This window comes from Macrobrachium rosenbergii, chromosome 44 (assembly GCF_040412425.1).
Source record: "Macrobrachium rosenbergii isolate ZJJX-2024 chromosome 44, ASM4041242v1, whole genome shotgun sequence".
NCBI classification, from domain to species: Eukaryota; Metazoa; Arthropoda; class Malacostraca; order Decapoda; family Palaemonidae; genus Macrobrachium; species Macrobrachium rosenbergii.
Genome location: NC_089784.1, coordinates 16,779,738 through 16,801,910, shown reverse-complemented (window position 1 = coordinate 16,801,910; position 22,173 = coordinate 16,779,738). Strand labels below are relative to the sequence as shown.

At 36.6% G+C, this 22,173-nt stretch overlaps 2 long non-coding RNA genes across 3 annotated transcripts in view; one reads left to right on the top strand and one right to left on the bottom strand.

Annotated features, from left to right (window-relative positions):
• The first annotated feature begins 5,416 nt into the window (after nucleotides 1-5,416).
• LOC136829138 (uncharacterized) lies at nucleotides 5,417-14,853 on the top strand. The gene is made up of 2 exons (XR_010850312.1): nucleotides 5,417-5,582; nucleotides 14,481-14,853. It is a non-coding gene; the product is annotated as an uncharacterized lncRNA (long non-coding RNA).
• Nucleotides 14,854-14,936: 83 nt separating this feature from the next.
• Nucleotides 14,937-22,173, bottom strand: part of LOC136829137 (uncharacterized) — a 170,016-nt gene continuing 162,779 nt past the window's right edge. For both annotated transcript variants that reach the window (XR_010850311.1, XR_010850310.1), the window contains one exon: nucleotides 14,937-15,420. This is a non-coding gene — a long non-coding RNA (uncharacterized lncRNA). The remainder of the gene's footprint in view (nucleotides 15,421-22,173) is intronic.

The window sequence follows — 22,173 nt, the reverse complement described above, 5'->3', positions numbered from 1 at the left end:
AGAGAGAGAGAGAGAGAGAGAGAGAGAGAGAGAGATTCTTAGAAGAGTAAGATTTTCTAGAAGATTGAGTCTTGAATCATCATTTTGTCTCCTTTCAAAGGCCCTCTTTTTACGATAAAAACTAACATTGATTTCATACCGTTGTTCATAATTACGTGTATATATAATCCAAGTGTTATCCGACAGTACAATAAATTGTGCCTTGTTCTTTATTCCATACAATGTTTTTTTGCGAATTAGTATTAAGACCCCTTTCTTTCATTTCGGAATGAAAACTGTACACCCTAGTCTCTTTGTATTTTCCATTGCATATTTCATACGATCAGTTCCTTAAACCAGTTAAGTATTAACTCTTCTCTCTTAATCTCTAGCCGTTACCTTTCTTACGCTGACTAACCTAACCCATGGACACGAGGTTCATAAAAGGCTTTCTGTTGTAATTTTGTCCTTATTTTTAATTCATGTTTCTGTTTAATGTTTCCGGTGAGCAAGAAAGAGCAGCGTTGATTCTGATAATTAATTCCTCAATTTGCTTATTAGTTTCGTAATGCCATACGCTCTTATTGCTAAAACAGGTAAATTACTTCCTCTTTAGGAAAAAGAGTTTAATTTGTGAGGATGCTGGGGATGTACTGCGTGTATTCACGTTGAGAAGATGTTACTCCATAAAGAAATAAAGATCATAAAATAACTTTCAATATTTTGATGTTTCATGTCCATAAGTCTAGGTATTATAAGTCAAAACAAACTTACCCTTGGCTCAACAGATTTGAAAAGCACCTTGATACTCACTATTCCACGCACGCCTAGAGGAAGTAGTGGGTATTCGGGACTTAAATCTCTAAAAATGATTGCTTATGCATTCATTGTTTTTATTCAGACAATTTCACATGATAGCGAAACAATAGCATCTAAATCGAAATTGTGAGTTTATATGAAATTATGAGGACATTATTATACTAGAACGCTGTTGTGAAAGGCACAGACTGTTCTGGAAAATATGACAGGTTTGTCTTATGAAATATTTCAGTAACAGGAGTGAAAATGAAAGAGGAGCGGTGGTTATTTTGTAAGATTTTCGACGTCGCTTGACAGAGTGAACTCGTTACAGATAATGGAGCCTGAAAGATATACGAGCGGTCGGGAAGGACAAAATAAACAAATGGAATTTTTATTCGAACAAAGACTTCGCTCCGAAGGTATTATTTGCACCGGGAATAGGTGAGGTATGGATGTTTGTTTCCTCAGTTGTTTTCTTTTGTTTTTTGTCTAAAAATAAGTAGAATAAGATGAAAAGGACACAGTTGAAGAACAGTAGGAAAATAATAGTGGTAATTCATCTTTGTATTATAATTATAGGAATTTATTTTTCTTATATATTCATGTTTACAATAAAAACATTAAGAAATCAATCTTTGGAATATTAAATCAAAGATTTTTTAAGGTGTAATTTATAAGAAAGCGTAAGTCACTATTGTGATCTATGATGAAATCGTCTCAGTTTGGAATATTAAATCAAAGATTTTTTAAGGTGTAATTTATAAGAAAGCGTAAGTCACTATTGTGATCTATGATGAAATCGTCTCAGTTTGTTTTATGTGTAGCAGAGAGGTCGGAGAACTTATCAGAAAGGTATATTTTGATGAATAATTGATTGGACATAAATTTGTACTAGAATCAGGTGAATATTGCTGTCATTATCATTCCCTCTGAATCAAAAATCTCTTAATTCAGCAACCTGACAGCCTAATTATTTAAAACTGGAAGTAATTCTTTCAAGCATTGTTTTGTTTTACCTTCACATCTGCTTATATATTCTCCATCTCTGTCATTAGGTAACCTCGCTATCACCTTAACTCAGGTGCTATTTTCGTTGTAGAATTAGTCAGCGCCTCTCAAGTAGCTACTTATCTTTTTCTTGACAGCTTATGTTCTCAGATTTTAGGTCATCCATCCTCTCACTTATCTCTTCTCTGGGTTCTTTCTCTCCTTATCATCTTGCTATTGCCTGTTTCGTCTTTTGGAACGGCATGTTTGTGCAACTAACCAAGTGGCATTCTTTTGCATGGTACTATCTTTCCCTTACCTTAGTTTACAGTATTATACACACACACACACACACACACACACACATATATATATATATATATATGTATATATATATATATATATATATATATATATATATATACATATACATATATATATATATATATATATATATATATATATATATATATATATATATATATATATATATATATATATATATATATATATATATATATATATATATATATATATATATATATATATATATATATATATATATATATATTGTGTATATATATATATATATATATATATATACTGAATATATGTGTGTATGTGTGTGTGCACGTGTGATGTGGTGGGTGTTGGTGTTTGAGCATATTTATATGTGAAATGTATTCACCTCTCCAGTCACCCCAGTTTCCTTCCGCTAAGGATTACGTTTAAGATCCATACATTTTGAGGATTACCTTGCCAAACTGCTGTTGACTATGAATATACACATTTTGACATTGCACTGGTCTCTCTCTCTCTCTCTCTCTCTCTCTCTCTCTCTCTCTCTCTCTCTCTCTCTCTCTCTCTCTCTCTCATGAGGTTTTAACTGCCATTTTTTCTCATGTCTATTACTCGTATAATTTGTATCATGTCATTGATGCCCGTCCAAGCCCTTGTTGAGTTCTGTTAAGTAATACATAAAGGACTACTCTTAGAAAGGTTTTTTATAAAGCAATTATGGATTGTCCATTTTGCGTCCGAGTGGCATTTTCCATCAATGTTTGGTGGTTTAAACCACTACTAGATATATCAAATATTGTGTTAAAAATATATCTACACAAATCAGTTTATCACATACTATCAGCAGACATAAAATACAGTCTAATTTGTTTTCTATTTTGAACGTCGTGAAAGTAGCATGGCGCATTCAGTCTTTTATCAGTCATACTTTCTGTTGGATTTCCTTCCCACTCTTAAGGGCCCCATACACTATCAATCACGACTGCACAAAATCGCTGATTGCGCGAGCATTTCCAACGTGAATGGGCATGATTGGTAGTTGGCGAAAATGATTTAAGCTCCAACACAGTTTGATTTTTTTTTACCTCAGCCATAGTGTTTTTACAATCTTGAGTGATAGTTAGTGGTTAATGGCCAATGAGCTTTGCTTTGGAGAGAATTCCTCGAACTTTATCGTGGATTTCCCGTTCTTTGGAAAATAAAGAGCGACGAATATAGAAACAGAAATTTAAAGAACGAAGGCCAAGCAAAAAATTATTGAGAAACTAAGGGGAATAGACCCCATTGTTGCCAGGGCTTCAGGAACGAAGAAAATAAATTCGTTCCTTCAAACTCAGTGCCCCTTTTTTCTAGTAGAGGCCTAACCTCTCCAACAAATCTGTAAATGTTCTCTATCCATACGCAGAAATTCCTTGTAGTCTGTAGGGGACGAAATGATAAGTTTTTGCAGTAGGTTTTCATGCGTAAATTTATTTCTTTTTCCATACCATTCTCTCATCCACAACTTTTTTTTTTCAGAATCTTCTAAGGCCTGAATAATGGCAACACATGCAGCCTCTCTGGTCATCTTCACTACTTGGGCTTTAACAGACAACTGATGATTGTACAATCCTGCCTCTAGTGAGTGGACAGTACCAATGACTGCGCAATCACCAATTTGTACAATCATGACTGATAGTGTACAGGGTATTTTGCGGGCTGGTACTGCGTAAGGACAGTTTAATCTAAATTAACCAAGACATAGAGGTCACTGGGTCAGTCCCCCCGGACATTTGGATTTTTTTCAGCAGAAAATGTCACATTTATTAATGAATATAAGGCCTATTACTCTTGTAATATGTTGATATGAAGGTGAGATTCGAAGAGATTAATTTATGAGTGGCGATTGAAAACTGAAACCGTAGAGATTTTCGTTCAGATTTGTGATATGCCATTTTTTTCTTAATTCATTTTGTATTTATCTGGGTAGATTCTAGACCTTTGTGTATTAGTAAATTAACGTCTATTTTAGAATTTCTCCCAGAGATCACATACATAACATAAAATAAAAGCAGTTCACTTCCGCGTAATCAAAGGAGTCTTCAGTTACTAATAATATATATCATTTAGTTGTTTTGACTTTCACAAGATGTTCACCAACGGTGTGTTACGTAATGCCTCCTTTAAACATGGCAGTATCTGTTAGAAGGAAAAAATGCATTATTCAAGAATTATTCGCCGCATTAACGTTAAAAGCTAAAGAAATGTGTTTACAGAACGTCTATATCGTTCATGAAAATCATTTTTTTTTTTTTTTTTTTTTCCTGATCGAGTAATCATCATTTATAATTTTGCTGGCTGGATACCAACACCTCCCGTAAAAATAATCGCCCATGAATATAAATTTAGGTTTATCAAAAATCCCACTCCCAGAAAAAGGAGTGAATGGCTTCTTAGTCTCTGTGACCAATAAAATACATGATTAAGTCTCAGGCCGAATGGGTTTACTCATGGCGATTACCAGTACGCTGTCCCATGTATTGTAAAGTACAGTCGAGTATTACTATTATGCTATATCATGTGTATTTTATTATGCTTTAAGGACATTTTCAAATTATTACTTTATTTTTCTTATATTAATATACGTGTTAATTAGCTTTTATTTAAGTTTCTCATTCTGTACATGTTTTTTTATATAATATTTATATGATATTGAAGGTGAAAATGATCCCTTAAAAGCGAAAAATTTGAAATCGGTTTCAGTCTTACCAGCCAATAGGGAAATCGCTTTCAAAGCCTTTCATCCATTAGCCAGAGCTCAAAGCTTCAGCTAATGAGAGAGCGCGATAGAAAATGTTCTAGTTGGGTGTGGTGGAGATCTCTGATTGGCCAAGAGGTAATCTTGGCAGTGTTACCAAATAAAGCATAATTTTATGCTTTTAGCATAATTCTGCCTCAAATTAAGTGTTTAGTATTTTTTCTAGCATAATTCATTTTTAGCATAATTCTAGCATAAGGTTACTTGCACACTCAGTTTTCATGATTTCAAACTTTCCAGCGCAAAATTGTTTAACTTTTTCAATATATTACAATATGAGTTTTCTGTTGAAGTGTTAATGCAATATTGTTTATCAATGATTATGCTTCAAGTTCCTTGACAGAGAAATCATCTGGCTTGCAAAATTGTGTTAACTTTTTCAATACATTACGATATGAATTTTCTATTAAAGTGTTAAGTAACATATATTGTTGTTTTGATATGTCACCTAACTTATTATGTTTAGCTAATAATGAATTGACAGCTTGGCATAGTGCTAGCATAATTTGATTATTACGTTTAGCATATTCAGGATAGATTTAGCAAATTTTCACAGCAATGCTAGCACTTTTTAGTCCTGATGATTTGAGAACACTGAATCTTGGTCGACTCGATGACCACTTGACCAGACAGACCAGTTCTTCGGTAGCCATATTAGTGAAACGATGGAGTAATTTAACTGTCGACTGGTGTATCTGCCTATAGCTTGCACTATTTCGTAAGTACCTTTTTCGTTTCAGCAGTTTTGGTAAATTTCTGGTTGTATTTATTCGGCTGAAGGCTAATGAGCACAGGCATTTAACTTTTTTTTTTTTTTTTTATAAGAATCCGGGTTCTTTATCGAGAAAATAATTGTGGTAGGGTCAGTGAAGTTTCATGTTCGATCAAAGTCAACGGGTAAGATTTGATGGCCCAATGCTGTCTTGCTATGCAAGTATTTCGTACACAATTTTATTTTTTCCGTTATACATACGTTTATACCCCTTACTACACGTGAATCACATGCTTTTACATTCAGTTTTGTGAAAGCTCGACACCTGAGCCACACCCAAAAGTCATTCAGTACACGAGTTTGGTGTTTGAGGTAAACCATGGGTTCGTTTTAGATTTCTCATGGGCGTTGACTTGAGCAGTTGCTCGGCAGCCATATTGGTGAAACGTCTTAATTATTGAACTCACAATATTTGGTAGTCTAAGTACCCTTTTCGTGTTAGCAGTTCTGCTCTGTTTTTTTGGTTATCAGGTGGCATTTATCCTGTTGAAGGTTAATTAGTATAGGCATTTTAAATTCTTTGGTTAAGAATCCTAGTGTTCCACCAAGAGTGTGTTAGTCATGTTTTAGGGCTCAAAGTGGTTTCAGTTCGTAAAAATTAAAGTATTTTCAGTGGAATGAATTTTCAGACATGGTATGAAAAATTTAAAAATGGTATTTTCAGTGGAATGAATTTTCAGACGTGGTGTGAAAAATTTAATAAAGTCTAATTCCTTGAATCAGTTGGTTCATGGAAATATTTTGATTGGAAGGCTATGCTGTTTCTTGATGCATTTCCGGTTAGGTAGTGTCAGTGAGGTCTGTCATATTCCATCGAAGGAACTGGTAATATGACAAAAAATGTTGATTTGATATCCTAATGCTCTCTTGCTTAGTGAGTACTTCTCACGCAATTTAATTTTTTTTCCGTAATACCCCCATATACATTTATACCCCCATAAATCGCACCCTTTTACATTTTCTTTTGTGAAAAGCCGGACGATACAGCCACACCCACTAGTCAGGACAGTTTAGAATTTAAGGTAAACAGTTGATTCTTCAATTCTCAAAGGCGTTTTAGGTTATTTACGTGAAAATGTCAGCTTCATTCTGCAACTTCTCTCGTTTTTCTGTAGTTAACTAGTCGGTATATATGCTCAGTGTCCTCAGTTAAACAATTGTAAGAGTAAAATTTCTTATTAGCGCCGAAGTTTTTTTTTTACATAATGAGGTTTTACAACATTTATAACACCTTGCAAGATGTCTCATCAAAAGATGCCGTGGGTGACCTTGGTAGGGTCGGGTCATTCGATGTTACGTGAATTTCCAGTATGTCTGGGCAAAGAGCACGTCATTCATGTTAATGCACCAAATGAAATGTAACGCCATTTGCATTAACTTTCTGCAAAAGGAACATCATTAGATGAAAACAGTAGTTGACAGCCTTTTTGCTTGGTGATTTTTGCATTCTCTGAAATGTTGAAATGAAGAGTAACTTGGTGTTCTTTTCTGTTAGGGTGGGTTTGTTACTTAATTAAAAGTCCTTGAGGCTATTTTTTTTTTTTTGCCGGCGGTATTTTGTTTCGAATATTCTTTCCTGTTTAGACGGCTATGGTTACTGAGGGAGATCAATAATCATGGATTAAGAAAAGATTAAATGCCCCATGTTGACGCCAGTTTATGCCTCAAGAATTTAATTCCAGCTAATTCTACATAAAAGCTTTGCGGCTTTTGTGTTTTTATTTTGAAAGTCAAAGAATAAGCACAAGTTCCTTAATTTATTGACATAAAGATGTGGAAACCTACATAAAATAATTAAGGCTCATTGAAGCAACCCCCTATAACTTAACGATAATGAGGGACCACAATGGTAAAGTCGGGTTTTTGTGTAGGGAAAAACATCAAAGCAGCAAATTAAAAGAAATCAAACTAACAGGTCCCAAAGAGACATTCTTACCAAGACTAAAGGCTTTGACCACTGTAACTTCTAACAGGGTCGTGTCCTAACCTATCACCTAACCTAACCTAGCCTAAGGCACTTTGTATTCAAATAGGGTTGCATCCTAGCCCAGCAGACCTAACCTAACCTGAGGCACTGCAAATTCAAAAGTGTTAGCTCCTAACCCACTCTAAGGTGCTTTAAATTCAAATAGGGTAGCATCCTAACCAACCACACCAAACCCAACCCAGCCTAAGGCACTGTAACTTTAAAATGTTTACATCCTAACCCACCACATCTAACCTACCCTAGCCTAAGGCACTGTAAATTCGAATAGTGTTGCGTTTTTACCTACCACACCTATCCTAACCTAGCCTAAGGCACTGTAAATTCAAATAGGGTTAAGTCTCCTAGTGGCACCCACTGCTAGCCTGTTACTTGACCACTGTTTCCCCTTCCATTCCATTCCCACTTCCATTCCATTCCCACTTCCATTCCATTCCCACTTCCATTCCATTCCCACTTCCATTCTTACGTCTTGCTGTCTGCTTCAGCTTATTATCTTTAATGTCTTAAATGCTAAATGGCTGAATGTGCCCAAGTGCTTTGCTTAATATATCCAAACTTAAAAAAATTAAGTTGCCCATCAAATAATTGAAATACTGTATATTTCAAATCTAACTGGAAATGAAGTGGTTCATTTTCTGTTCGACATTGATATCCCTTTGAAGATGTGTAAATTTGTCAAGGGACTGAAATTATCCTAATTTTTTTGCATTCTCGGTCTTCATTCTCAATAGCTCCTGCTCGTTTTGCTACTTTGTTGTGCTGTATTAAAGTGTAGCCATATTTTCTTTTAGTCATAAGTAAATTCTAGCAGTAAAAAGACACTGTATTCAGATGAAGATTATCATGAGACGTTTTACTCGAGGTTCTCCATATCTCTATAGGTGATAAAGAAATTTTTGTTACATTTTCAACATTACAACATGCAGCAGGATCTATACCGGCTTGGCTCTTCTCGATGGATCCTCCTTTTCCAGTGCATGAATCCTGGATGCAGCCTTAGCTTTTTTTTTTTTTTTTTTCTAGCTGATCAACTCGGTGCTGCCGGGAAAACAATGACCCGATGCTCTCTCTCTCTCTCTCTCTCTCTCTCTCTCTCTCTCTCTCTCTCTCTCTCTCTCCTGTTAAAATAGCTGCTTCAATTACATTGCCCAGAATTTTTGACATTTTATAATTCACTCCTCACCCACCCACCCCCATTCCTGTCGGGGCTGAACTTTGACTTAAAGGTTATCAACAGTGTCACTATTTAGGTTTCTCACTGCGTGCCCTGAAGACTGCCATTTGGATCTGACGGTTTAATGAATATGTCCGAAACATTTTTCTGTTAGTTACATGTCATTCCAGTTTTCAGCCCAACCCCTTTGGTGCCAGAGATGTCATTTACATATGACATTGTTCTTTCCCAGATAGTAAAGTTTATGTATACATCAAGTTTGAATTTTGCTCGATGCATTTCAGAATTATGCTGGATTTTTTTCTTGTTGAATCAGTGCCACTTGATGACACACACACATATATATTTTTATATATATTGATTGCATTCAGAATAATATTCAGGAGAAGTGCGATTGCTGAGCTTGATTGTTTTTTTCGTCATGTTTAATGTATATTGAAAAAAAAAGACACCTTTGAAAGCTGCTGTGATCAGGGTAACTGGAATTAGGCTTGGTGCTCAAGATATCTCTCTCTCTCTAGTTCAATTCTCTCTTCTCATTATATCTCTCCTTTCCCCTCTTATTTGCATATAAACAACTAACTTGTCCCATTTGTGGCTGTCGGGCATGTTTGTAACCTATAGTGGTTTGAACTAGAGTGAGGGAAGAGCTCAGGTTTTAAGAGAACCGTAGACGAAACTTGACTGAACTAATACGATTGTAATTTGAGAAGATTGAACTCTGGACACTCGCTTCTTTGTTAGGAATTAGATGAAATTATGAATTAGAAATAGTGAAAAACTTCGTTCCACAGCGCCTGGTGAAGCTTTCTGTTGACCTACAGTGGTCAGTGCATGTCAGCAACAACATTTTAATTTGTGTGTGTGTGTGTGCGCGAAAAATATTAAAGAATTTCTCCGTGGACTGCATTCCTTGTTATTTTTAATCTTAGCTTGTCCAAACTTGTTAATTTTATTAAAATCTAAGTAAATCGAATCGTAAATTTGTATGTTTTATAGTTGGGGTTTGCTTGTTGACGTGGCTGGTATGAGAAATGTGTATAGTCATAATCACTTTCACCCACAAACACAGTCTGCAAATTATGGCTGCTTACCGTAGAGTTCCTTTATCGCCGTCTTCCGTTGTTATAGTCATCTCTCCAAATCGATATGAAACTCGATCTTCCAGTTTGCTTTACTATCATTATAAACCTTTTCAGATCGTTATTCCCCTTGATGTGGTTGAAAGTTGAGCGAGCTGTCTCCCTTATCTGGTGCGCTCCCTGAAGCCTGGATTCTCATCTGGTCAAGGTCTTCATTTATGACCCGTTCTGTCCTTCCTTCAGGTTTTATTTTTGCCCACTTTAATGTCAACCCTCATGCGGTCCTCTGCGCATGTTTATCAGTTCTAGTTTATAATTTTCTGAAATAGGGAGAATAGGAAAGGGTCATGTAACAACACTTATCTCATGAACTACCGGGTCAGAAATGGGCAAATTTGAGAAAGAACTTCCATACTTAAGATCAGTATCTAACACGGGCATAAAAACTTAGGTCAATCACTTGAAAGTGAAACAATTTGTCTCAGGCGAGCAGTGTGACTTCTAGCCTCTTATTTGCCTTCATATCTTTTTTTTCTTCTAATTATAAGAATGCATTTCAATGGAATTTTTAGTATTGTTTTTGGGTATGCATTGGGAATTTGAAAGGTGTGAAATGTAAGTTTTAGTGATTGACTCTTGCTTCTTGATAGCTGAATTCATATTGAAATGCGTTGCAGCCAAGTATTGTAACTTTTCACGGTTTCAGTGTTTTAAAATTAGAGATTGTTTCGGGGTGTTTTTTTCAGTAATTTTACAGAATTTTACCAAGAAACTTGTTCCTAAACGCATTAGGATTCTTCCGCTATTTGTAGATCCTTCCAATCAACTGCAATTTCCTCAGGCTCTGCTAGAGAATGCACGGCCTTTATACGGGAATGTTTCTCTGAGCCGTGTGTAGTTCGTCATTAGGAGCAAATGTGATAAGGAAGCTTTCTACCAGGTTTCCTTGACGTCAGAACAATAAGCCAGTCGTATACAATGCAGCACGTATTGCATTCCCTTTGTTATTCGTCCAAATGGTCTCAGCATTCATGAAGTCCATGCACTGTAGCTTTTGTTTCTGCAGTGCTGACGTCATTTTTAGACACATCCATTATCCTGCTTTTGGTATGTTTCCCGGAAGTTTTGATATTATATGAGCTTCGTGAAAAATCTCCTTCAAATGTTTCTATGGCCGGGCGATTGAAGAATGATTCGCAGTATTGCTGTGCTGTATTTGCCCCTCTACGTATGAACGCGTGACTATACTCACTCTCTCTCTCTCTTGTACACTTAAGTGAATTCTGTACTTCTTGTGAGACCGAGTAAGAGAGAGCAGTGGCTAAGCAACACCCCGTCAAAATGCTTACTCTTCTACTTACAGACTGTAGGACCTCCACGAGTTCATTCTCATCCCAGTGTTAGGATCCTTCGTCCACCCCCCCCCCCCATTGCATTGCTTCCTTGAGTAATTTGAGACGGGTTTTATGAGTGTTGTATCACGAAGTTCTTGTGTATCAGGTTTAACAGATTGGTAATTTGGTAAGGATACAAATAAGTTATAGGCTGGATGGAGTATTGGCATAGGCCACAACAGGATTTTACTACAGCGAGTACTTCTGTAGGGCCTTAGAAACTCCTATGAATCTTCCCTCAATCGCTGAACCTACCTCAAAAAAATCTGTAGGGCCTCCGGGCTACAGACACAGTAGTGAGTGCTGACACTTCTGAAGGTTCCCCGACCTCCACAGACACTTGACGTTCGTTACCTCAAAATCGAATGTCTTAATCATGTGCCCAGTTGATTCCATACGTCCCTGGTCATGGTAAGGACATGTGGTTGCTCGTTCATTGGATTTTGAATCCTAGTAGTATCCAATCACGTGACTTTTGCATTTACCTTCGGCTTTCCATAAATTCCAGTCACACAGTCTGGTTACTTCCATTCTAATATGGGCATTGTGATAGCTGACTTTTGATGCTCAACGTTTATGAACGCTTACTCTCTCTCTCTCTCTCTCTCTCTCTCTCTCTCTCTCTCTCTCTCTCTCTCTCTCTCTCTCTCTCTTTTAGTACTGGGTTAAGGGAAACATTGGTTGTGAACCTTTAGCATGATGCAATGGTTGCGAATAAGTGGAGTTGCATTTTCTTGACTGTCCATCCATCCGTCTCTGTCGTGTCATTTATGGCCTCGAACTTGTAACTACACCATCCAATCTCACCAAGCTGGCTTCTCGAGCCGCACTGTCATCCGTAGCCATTCATACCAGACTAATAATTAAAGGTGGTTGCATGTTTCTAAGCTCTCCCGTTTGGCAGCGAATGCTCTAAAAGGTAACGCCTGATTATCTAGCAGTCACTGTTGGTCGCCAGACATAAGCATTGACTGGTTTCTTAGCTTCGCTCGAAAATTTATATTGGATTTGGATTTGACTTGATTTCTTGTAATCGTTGATTTCTTGTAATCGTTAAGTAGTTGTTAACTTCTTACGTATTAGTTACGGTTTATTATGTTTCCCCCTTTTTTTGTGGGTCTAGAACGTAGTATTGGTTGCGACATCGATATTGATGTGCTCAAGCCGTCAACTCCCGCGGGGGGTAGTGTCGTCAGTGCATCTCAGGCGGCGCCCTGTAGACATTACTTAAGGTTCTTTGCAGCGTCCCTTCCGCCGTTAACTGAATGATTTCATTGAGTGTCATTGTCTGGCTGTTAGTTACTATGCCCAAATTTAAGTAATTCTTGGTCATTTTACATCGCAGAGGCGTTGGCCTTCAGTTGAAATTCCCCTCTTTGTTTGCAGAGAGATTGTGTTCTGTGCTACTCTTGCCAATTAATGCTAGTTGTTTAGCAGAGAAGACTTTAGTTTGAGGTTTGGGTCAATATATTTCTTGTGGGTTCAGTCTACTCTTGAAATGCTTTTGACTTACGTTTGAGTCTTCAAATTGCAAAAGCTTTTTTACTGGGGCATTTAGAATTACAAAACGAAATTTTGCTTCTGTCCTCGTTAGCTCACAGTTACGGTAGTGTTGTTGTAACCCTGATATTCAGATTCTCGTTTTGCGACTTACCGTGTGACCATTAAGCTTCTTGTATTAAGAATATGGATAACTGGGTTTATTTTTCATAAGCCTCTAATTTCACGTTCTATGCACAGAGGTATTATTTACTCTCTCTCTCTCCAGGTTGGCAAAGAGATTTCAAGAGGTTGTTGTAGTATTTATCACTTGGCTTCCCCTTTTATATTTGTTGCCAAAAGAAAATCGTCCATTCAGTAAGGTTTGCGTTGATATCTAAAACAGTGTGTATCTAAATTAACTCTGGTTTCTTTTGGAATCGGGGTTAGCTTCTCTCCTATTATAGTACCACTGACGAACTTCCAACATTCCTTATGCTGGTGCAAGAAGAATTTTGTTTTTCAATGTGTTGAAGTGCGAGATTCCCAGTGAGGATTGTAATGGTTTTCTTTGGAACTGGGTTAGTTTTGACAATTGTCTATGATCACACAGTTGCTTTGGGCAGGATTGTCAACTCGCAATTTTGATATTGAAATGACAAACAATTGCAAAGTAAGGCTATTTTGGGAAATTTGCGTATTTTGATGAACAGGATAGAAAAAATAAGACCATCTTGTCTTGCGTATTCAGTCTCGTTCTTATTTATTGTTAATGCACTTCAGGGCTTGACAAGAAATGTAACACTGGCCTTCCCTAAGCCGCAAATGCCTGAAAGAAATGTTAACACTGGCCTTCCTAAAATAGCTAATTTTTTCTTTGTCTTTTTCTGAAATTATTTTTCTTTGTCTATTTCTGAAATTATTTTTCTTTGTCTATTTCATTAGTGTAAGAACAGTAGATCTTTGTCTATTTTGAATTATTTTTCTTTGTCTAAGAATTATTTTTCTTTGTCTATTTCTATTTTTCTTTGTCTAAAATAGTCTATTTCTGAAATTTTCTGAAATTATTTTTCTTTGTCTATTTCTGAAATTATTTTTGTTTGTCCATTTCTGAAATTAAAGTGTGTTCTTTGACTAATGAAATTTTTTTTTAGTGTATTTGACATTTAGTGAAAATTATTTTTCTTTTTTTTAGTTATTTGACATTTAGTGAAATTATTTTTTATTGTCTATTTCTGAAAGATTTTTCTTACTGAAATTATTTTTGTATTCTTTTCTATTTCTGAAATTAAAGTGTGTTCTTTGACTAATGAAACTTTTTTTTATTTGACATTTATGAAAATTAAACATTTGACATTGTGAAAATGATTAAAGTGTAAAATTTTTTTAGTGTATTCATTTGAAAATCAGTGAAAATTTTTAGTGTATTCTTTGTTGTAATAAATTTATAAAATGTCATTTCGTTCATTGTCAGGGATCATCTTTGTCACAGTTTAGATTTTCAAGGATGTTTCATTTAACAGTTGAGGAATATGAAGTTCAAAGAATGTTATGAAACTTTTATTACAATTTTAGTTAAAAAATACAATATACTAAGGATTTGCCATGTAACAGTTAAGAAATTTGAAGTTCAAAGACTGGTATGATACCAAACTCAATTGAATTATTTCAATTTTAGTTCAAATTCAAAAATACAGCTGACTAATTTATATTTAATAAATTTTACAGGAGGGAAAGAATCGAGGAACTGAGGAAATGCAATTATAGCAAGAGGGTCGTCGGAACAAATATTATCGAGGCTGAGGACATACTGCAAAGAGGACGCGAGGCAAGAGGGTCGTCGGAATAAATATTACTGCGAAGAGGAGTCGAAGCAAGAGGACCGTCGGAACAAATATTTTAGAAGCCGGTAATCCAGGGCAATAATATAAAAGACTTCTGGACGCCTCACTTTTTAAGAATTCAAAAATTAATTTTTTTTTTTTTTTTTTTTTTTTTGGCTGTGGGGCAGCCTGTGGTGGTGGTGGTCGTCACGATTCACAAGATTTTTGTGATTATGTTCGTAAATTGATTTTGCAGTCAATAAATTATCTGGCATGAATCCGGAATGATTTCAGTTACCTCCTTTGTACTATAGCGAAAAAGTAGACGCTCACCGAGCTGCATAACGGTCGAATAGTATGGTAATTTTTAGATGAACACCTCTGGTACCAGGGAGCCGGAAATAAACAGACGGCGTTTAACTTGAATATGGAGGTTAGCGACTGCCCTCTGTATCTGTTCAGGGAAACATCTCTCCCGTTTTCTTTTCAGACGTCCTTGACCTTCCGTTTCCTATTACTACTCAAGATGGATACTCTCCAAAACATATTCTCGTCCATATCTATTCATAAGTCTTTCCTGTTTCAGACGTCCTGTCCTTCCGTTTCCCATTATTGTTCAGATGGGTACTCTCCAAGAATACGTCCATATCTGTTCATAAGTCTTTCCTTGTTCAGACGTCCTGTCCTCCCCTTTCCTGCTTCCTATTATTGTTCAGAATGGGTATTCTCTAAAACGTATTCTCCTCCACATCCATCCAGAAGCAACAACCTTCGTTTTCTGTTCAAACGTCCTGTCTTTCTCCTTTCCGTTTCCTATTATCTGTTGAGAATGGTAACTTCACGACCTGGAATGAGAGACAAAGTTTCTTATCAGTAACAATGTTCAACTTCTATGCGTCAAATTGTGCCATTATTCAATGGGGTCTAATTGGATTTTAACTTCTGAACCCAAAGCAAAATTAATGAAACATTCTCTTTTCATTCAAGATTACACGTTATAGTAGACACAAAATAGCCAATATATTTATTTAATATGGATTCTTTTCTGCATATGTTAATGAACGTGGTGCCAACAGTGAGATTAGAAACGAATGTTAGACAAAAGATTAAGAGCCAGTCTCCAGCTAATACGCCCATAGCATAAAATTGTCTACTTATTGAAGAACTAGCAGTTTGTTTCATTAATTCCCCAAATATTAATGATTCCCCTAAAGCAATATAGCAAGTAATCACTTGTTTTCCAAAATACTTCTAATCCCCCTAAGCAATACAGCAAGTCGTGTGACTACACGTGAGCCAAGGATATAAACACTGGTTGCTACAGACGGGTTGGAAAATAGATATCTGCAAATAATCTAAAATTCTATACTCCAGGTGACATTACCATCCAACCGCTACCCGGGATGCATTTTCCCGAGATGTATTGAAGTATTGTGCCAGCCTGGGACCTTTCCCTGAAAAAAGCGGGACGCCATATCTTAAAACCTAACCATAGACTTTGCTTGAAAATAATCTCATCACGTTTCCCTCACCCAAATCACACGGAATTTCCCTATTAATCTAACCGGACATAGGGGCATGTCAAAAAAAAAAAAAAAAAAATACTAGTATAAATCTCGGGAATATGCACCGGGGTACATCAAAGTTATGTTAACTATTTCGACCTCTATTAAATCGACACGAATTAATTTCTAAACTGTTTAATGATGAGCCAGTGAAACCCGGACAATTAAATGGGACGACTTCACTCTTTGGAATACGTCCCCGTCAAGCTACTTCCATCACGTCATTGAAACTGATCATTATGGTATTGACTTTGTTTCATCAAAATTATTTCATAACATCTTGCCCCTCTCATCTGCACTCGTCTATTTCCCTTAATATATTAATACCCAAGGATTTTATATATTTATGCAAGGACTCTTTAATGAAATGTTTCATAAGACTACGCCAAAATCCCCATTCTGAAGGCATGGGAATTAAAATAGTGAGTTATCTAGAAGTATATTTCTACATTAAGTACACATATCTTACGACATAACGGCCGTGATAATCACATTTCAGTAGAGAATTAATCACTACCAATAAATCGTCATATACTACGCTATCACTGAGTCTCAGTACATGAGGAAAATACCTTTAGAATCTCGATCCTAATGGTCGCAGAAAGTGTAAGTATACAAGGCAGTAATTATTAATCGATATCCTGTTGGTTATTAAGCTTATGCTACTACATTATTAATAAGGCAGAATGTTAGTCCCCTGATTGCTGTGATGGAAAAAAAAAATATATCCTATTGCAATAGTTTTTCATATTAACGTTAATAGGATTTCAATTCCAACCACGGTATGGTTTATAGTTACGTGTACATTTACGTCTGTATTGACTGAACCCAAAAAATACACTAGTTGGCAAGAAACTGAAGAATAAACCTAAACTATATCTTTATTTCAGTACCTCAAATAACCATACCTGGCTTTTTGTGGCATATCCCACTGAGTTCATTGCTTAACACTGCCTTCCAAATAGTCTAAAACTCTAATAAATCCAGTTCTATAACACTTGCTAACATGCAATATCAATTTCGGTTTACCAACACCACCGGCCAATGTATCGGGCAAGTATCCCACTTGTTTCACACAACCGTACCAACAAAATGTTTATAAATTTCCGCCAGATGGTCAAAGTGACACCCCCGCCTTTCTCATACAGCACACGTAGGCCTACTCATGAAAAGAAAAGGGCACCACAACATAATGAAGAAAATGCATTAACAAATTCTACGATTACTCAAGTCAAAGAAAACTTAGGAATTTTATGAGAGGGGTAAACATACTGAATATCGATAAATAAACCTCTCTTGAATACCCATACCAATCAACTGCATGAATGACAGAAAACAGTCCATGAAGCAGTTCAAATTCCTTTGCCCAGTGACACAATGAAACTTCTGTCTCTCCCCCCGTAGGAGGGTAGTGCCGTCAACCTCGTGCGGAGGACTGTAGGCATTACTTGAGGTTCTTTCCAGCATGCCTTCGGCCCCTAGCTGCAAACCCTTTCGTTCATTTTGCTGTACCTCTTTTCATATTCTCTTTCTTCCGTCTTACTATCCACCCGCTCCTAACAATTGATTCATAGTGCAACTGCGACTCCCCCCACCCAACACGGCCAGATGCACACGCCCCCTAATGTTGCCAGGGACTGTACAATTCCCACTTTTAATTATATTCTCCCTCATTAGCTTTTCAACATTGTCGATGGAGTGAAACCCACTTGACTTATCAGATCACAGAATTTAGGACGTCAAAACTTTCTCATGGGTGCCCACAGACGGGGAACCAAATGGGACCGTTTCATGACAAGACCACGGTCCCTTTGTTGACCTAAGTAGTCAGTTATGTAGCTGGGGGTTTGTCGAATGCTGTGATTAGCGGCAATTAACCTTATTCCAAAGAAAGTTGCTAAGAATCAGAAGGGTATAAATAACACTTCTGGAACCATCATCTACGGTCCACGTTTCTGTTCGTGCGCAGAATGATTGCAATTTACGTGCAAGTTAACATAACGTATTACATCACATACACAAAATGGAGCAAGGACTCTCCCAAAGTAAAGTGAAAGTAGAGAAGAAAATGAATCAAATTTCCCAAATACCTAGTTGAAAATTACGTTAACACTGATGTGATACTGTTGAATGTTCATACTGTTACCAAGAAATTTTATGTAGGTAATAAAACTGTAGGAAGTTGTATGTTATTTCGTCATGGTTTTTCCAACTGGCAGTTATTTGTGTATATATTTGCACATAAAGGTTCGGAGATCTGGAATGGCGGAGATCTAGAAGAGATAAATTGGAAAACAGTATGTGTATATACAGTTATGTGTATATAATGAATATGTGTGTACTTGTTTGCACATTTGTGCTTGCACATTAGCGTACACATGCAGAGTATCTGCTCGTACAGAGTATAGAGAAGCAAAACTTCTAGGATGAACACGAAGGAGTCGAGATACTATGCATGGCCTTCAGAGGGTGCACATTTTGCTAAGAATTCAGAGAGACGCTGTGGCTATGCCGTCTCAAGGATACAGCAGGAATTGATTGACTGGGCGACTTGACACTTAACATGTGCTCCTATTCCGTTTTTCTTTCTATTCATGTGTGCTATTTTTTTTTCTTTTCTTTCACATGTACTATAGTCTGTGGAAGCTTAAGAAGGTAAAGCCTTTTAATAAATTTGGTAGTGATTTACAACAGTAATAATTATGACTTGTTTTACAGCCATACTACAGAGGTCCGGGAAAAAGATGGATTTGCGGCTTCACTGACGGCTATCGATTTGATCAAATACTCAAACCGAAGAGGGAAAAATAAAACTAATACCCTTACTGTACAGACTGACATATAGAAAGAAGCCTAAATGCCATATACCCATTACAGTTGGGGAAAACACGATACAGAATATGTAGAGAAGTAGTGCTAGCAATATTCCGTAGAACTTCGAGACTGTCCAAATGAAGGTACACATGTAAAGTCTGCCCTAGGCACCACTATATACAAGATAGCCTGAAATAATGAAAGTGTCTAAGTAACATTTTGCCATGACAGCCTAAGCAAGAGGGTAGATTTCATTTTTAAGTATCTGTCATTTTGAAATGTACAGTAAGAAAATAAATGAAAAATTGACATATACCTTGCAATTTTATGAAGCAAGCTTAAAAGACTGTCTGTTCGACACCAGCTACCATGGACAAAAAATGGGTATAAAGGAACAATAAATAAAAGATTTTGTCAACTCGTTGGGCACCAAGGAATGGACGATCGCGAAAGACAGAGTAACTGAACGCGAAAATCCAGCCAGCGTCTTGAAGGAAATATTAATTGTCATGGAAACATCAACCGAGTACCAGAGGCAGAGAAGAATCTCACGAGAAACATAGAAACGGGATATGCTACATTTTCGTTGGCTCAAACTTTGTCTTCATTGATTTACTACATAATATAAAGAGGCTTTGTCAATCAATATATTTGTATCGTCTCCTGTCTTATCCAAACTTTCTAATTTTTTTAACTTGTGCTCTTGTGGAGGAAGATGGAGTACTTGAAAACGTGACGAAGCATTGTTTTGCATACAAGATTACAAGTTACAGTAAACATAAAATAGCAAATATATTGAAAATTGATTTTTTTTTTTTTTGCAGACGCTAATGAAACAATGTCAACAGTGGGATTAAATACAAATGTTAACCAAAAGATTAGGAGCCAATCTTCAGGTGATAGACCCATCTCTATGTACTGAAGAACTAGCAGTTTAATGAAACGAACTAGCAGTACATTATTTCCCAAAAATACCTCTAATCCCCCTAAAGCAATATGGCAAGTAATCACTTGCTTGTTTTCCAAAATACTTCTATTCCTCCTAAAACAATATAGCAAGTAATTACTTGTTTTCCAAAATACTTCTAATCACCTAAAACGATATGGCAAGTAATTACTTGTTTTCCAAAATACTTCTAATCCCTTAAAACGATGTGGCAAGGAATTACTTGTTTTCCAAAATACTTATAATCCCCTTAAAGAAATATAACAAGTGTGTGTAACTACGTGTGGGCCAAGGACATAAACACTGGTGGTTAGTGCCATGTTGGAAAATAGATATCGTCATATAATCTAAAATTCTTTACTCCAGGTAACATTAATATCAAACCTTTACCGGGCATACATCAAACTTAAGCAACTACTTCGACCTTCATGAAATCGACACCAAAGGCATTTATGTTTAAACTTAACATAGGAGATGACAATGTTGAACCAGTGAAACCACTACAGCTAAATGGGACGACTTCACGAGCTGTCTCCATCACGTTATTGGAACTGATCATGATGGTATTAATTTTTTACTTCTACCAAAATTATTTCATAACATCCTGCCTCTCTTACTCTGCACTCGTCCATTCCCTTCATTTGAATGAGGCCCTCAAAGTATATTCGTGCAAAGAGTCTTATGAAATATTTCATAAAACCATGCCACAATAACCATTCTAAAGGCATGGGAATTAAAATAGGGAGTTATACTCTTATCTTACGATATTACAGCCATGATAATCCCACCTGAATAGAGAATCACTACCAATAAATCGTTACATACTACAGTATCACTGAGTCTCTGTACACGAGGAAAATACCTTCATTATCTCGATACTAATAGTCATAGAGCGTGCTAGTATACAAGGCAGGAATTATTAATCTATATATATACCGCTTGTTATTGGGCTTATGCTATACTACAGTCTATTCAGGCATATTTGGCTTATGCTACTACAGTCTATTCAGGCAGACTGTTAGTCTCCTGATTGTTGTGATGGGAATAAAAGAACTATCCTATTGTATTTGCTTTTCATACTAGCATTAATAGGTTTTCAATTCCAACCATTATATGCTTTATAGTAACGCGTATATTTTACGTCTGTATTGACTGAAGGCACACCCCACCCCGCGAAAAACACTAATTGGCAAGCAACTTGAAGAATAAACCTAAGCTATTTCTATTTTCAATCCCTCGATTAACCGCGCTTGACTGTTTTATCTTGTATATCCTGCTTAACGTTCACTGCTTACACTGACTTCCAAAAAGTCTAAAACTCTAATAATTCCGGTTCTATAACACTTGCTGACGTCATGTGTCGCGAATACGTCGTGAAAAAATTGGATGTAGTTTTTTTTTCCCGACAGTTTTGGTTTACCGACACCACTAGCCATTGGTATGGTGACAAATTGAAAAGAAACAGTGTAATATTTATGGAGTGTTTTGAAAATCGTCAGAACTGGAGAAAATGAAGGGTAACTATAGGATGCTACACGAGAGAGGGACTAAAATAGAATCTGTCATTAAAGAGATGAAAGGGTTCTTTTGAGATGGCAAATGGAAATCCCCATGGCTATCAGGGATAACAGTATGCTAAAAACAACTTAAACCAGTCACTGAAGAGCTGACCAGAATATAGATACTGTATAGGAAAGCCTAATCAAGAAATGTATAAGAGCAAAAGAATGGGGGAAAAATTGTAAGACGATAAGCATTTGCAAAGGTTAAGAGAAGCATCTGAAATTGATAATTCTCTGCTTGGCTTATTACCATGGAGGTCAACAACAGCGTCAGTCGATAACCATTCAACATAAGACAACTGAGTTGCTTGTGAATTATATTTCATGATAGAAGAGATTCATGGGTAAACGCCATTGACACAGCTGACGAAGCTGTACTTCAGCAGCTGACATTTAAACAAAACTCACCCAGGAACACTGTCAGCTCATCCACTCACTGCCTCATGCCATTCCACTCTTCAGACGTCATTATTTAACGCTCTGATTTACACACCCTATGGTATCTCATAGTGGTGCTTTCAGCCATTCAGTGCTTAAGACAGTGAAAAGAGAGAGCTGGAGTGGTTGGACAGCAAAATAAAAGGTGGGCGTCAAGTAAAAGGCTAACAAGCGGGTGATGCTAAGGACCGAAGGGACGCTGTAAACACCTTTTAATAATGCCTAGAGTGCACCACGTGCGGTGCACTGACGGCGCTACCCTATTATGGGAAG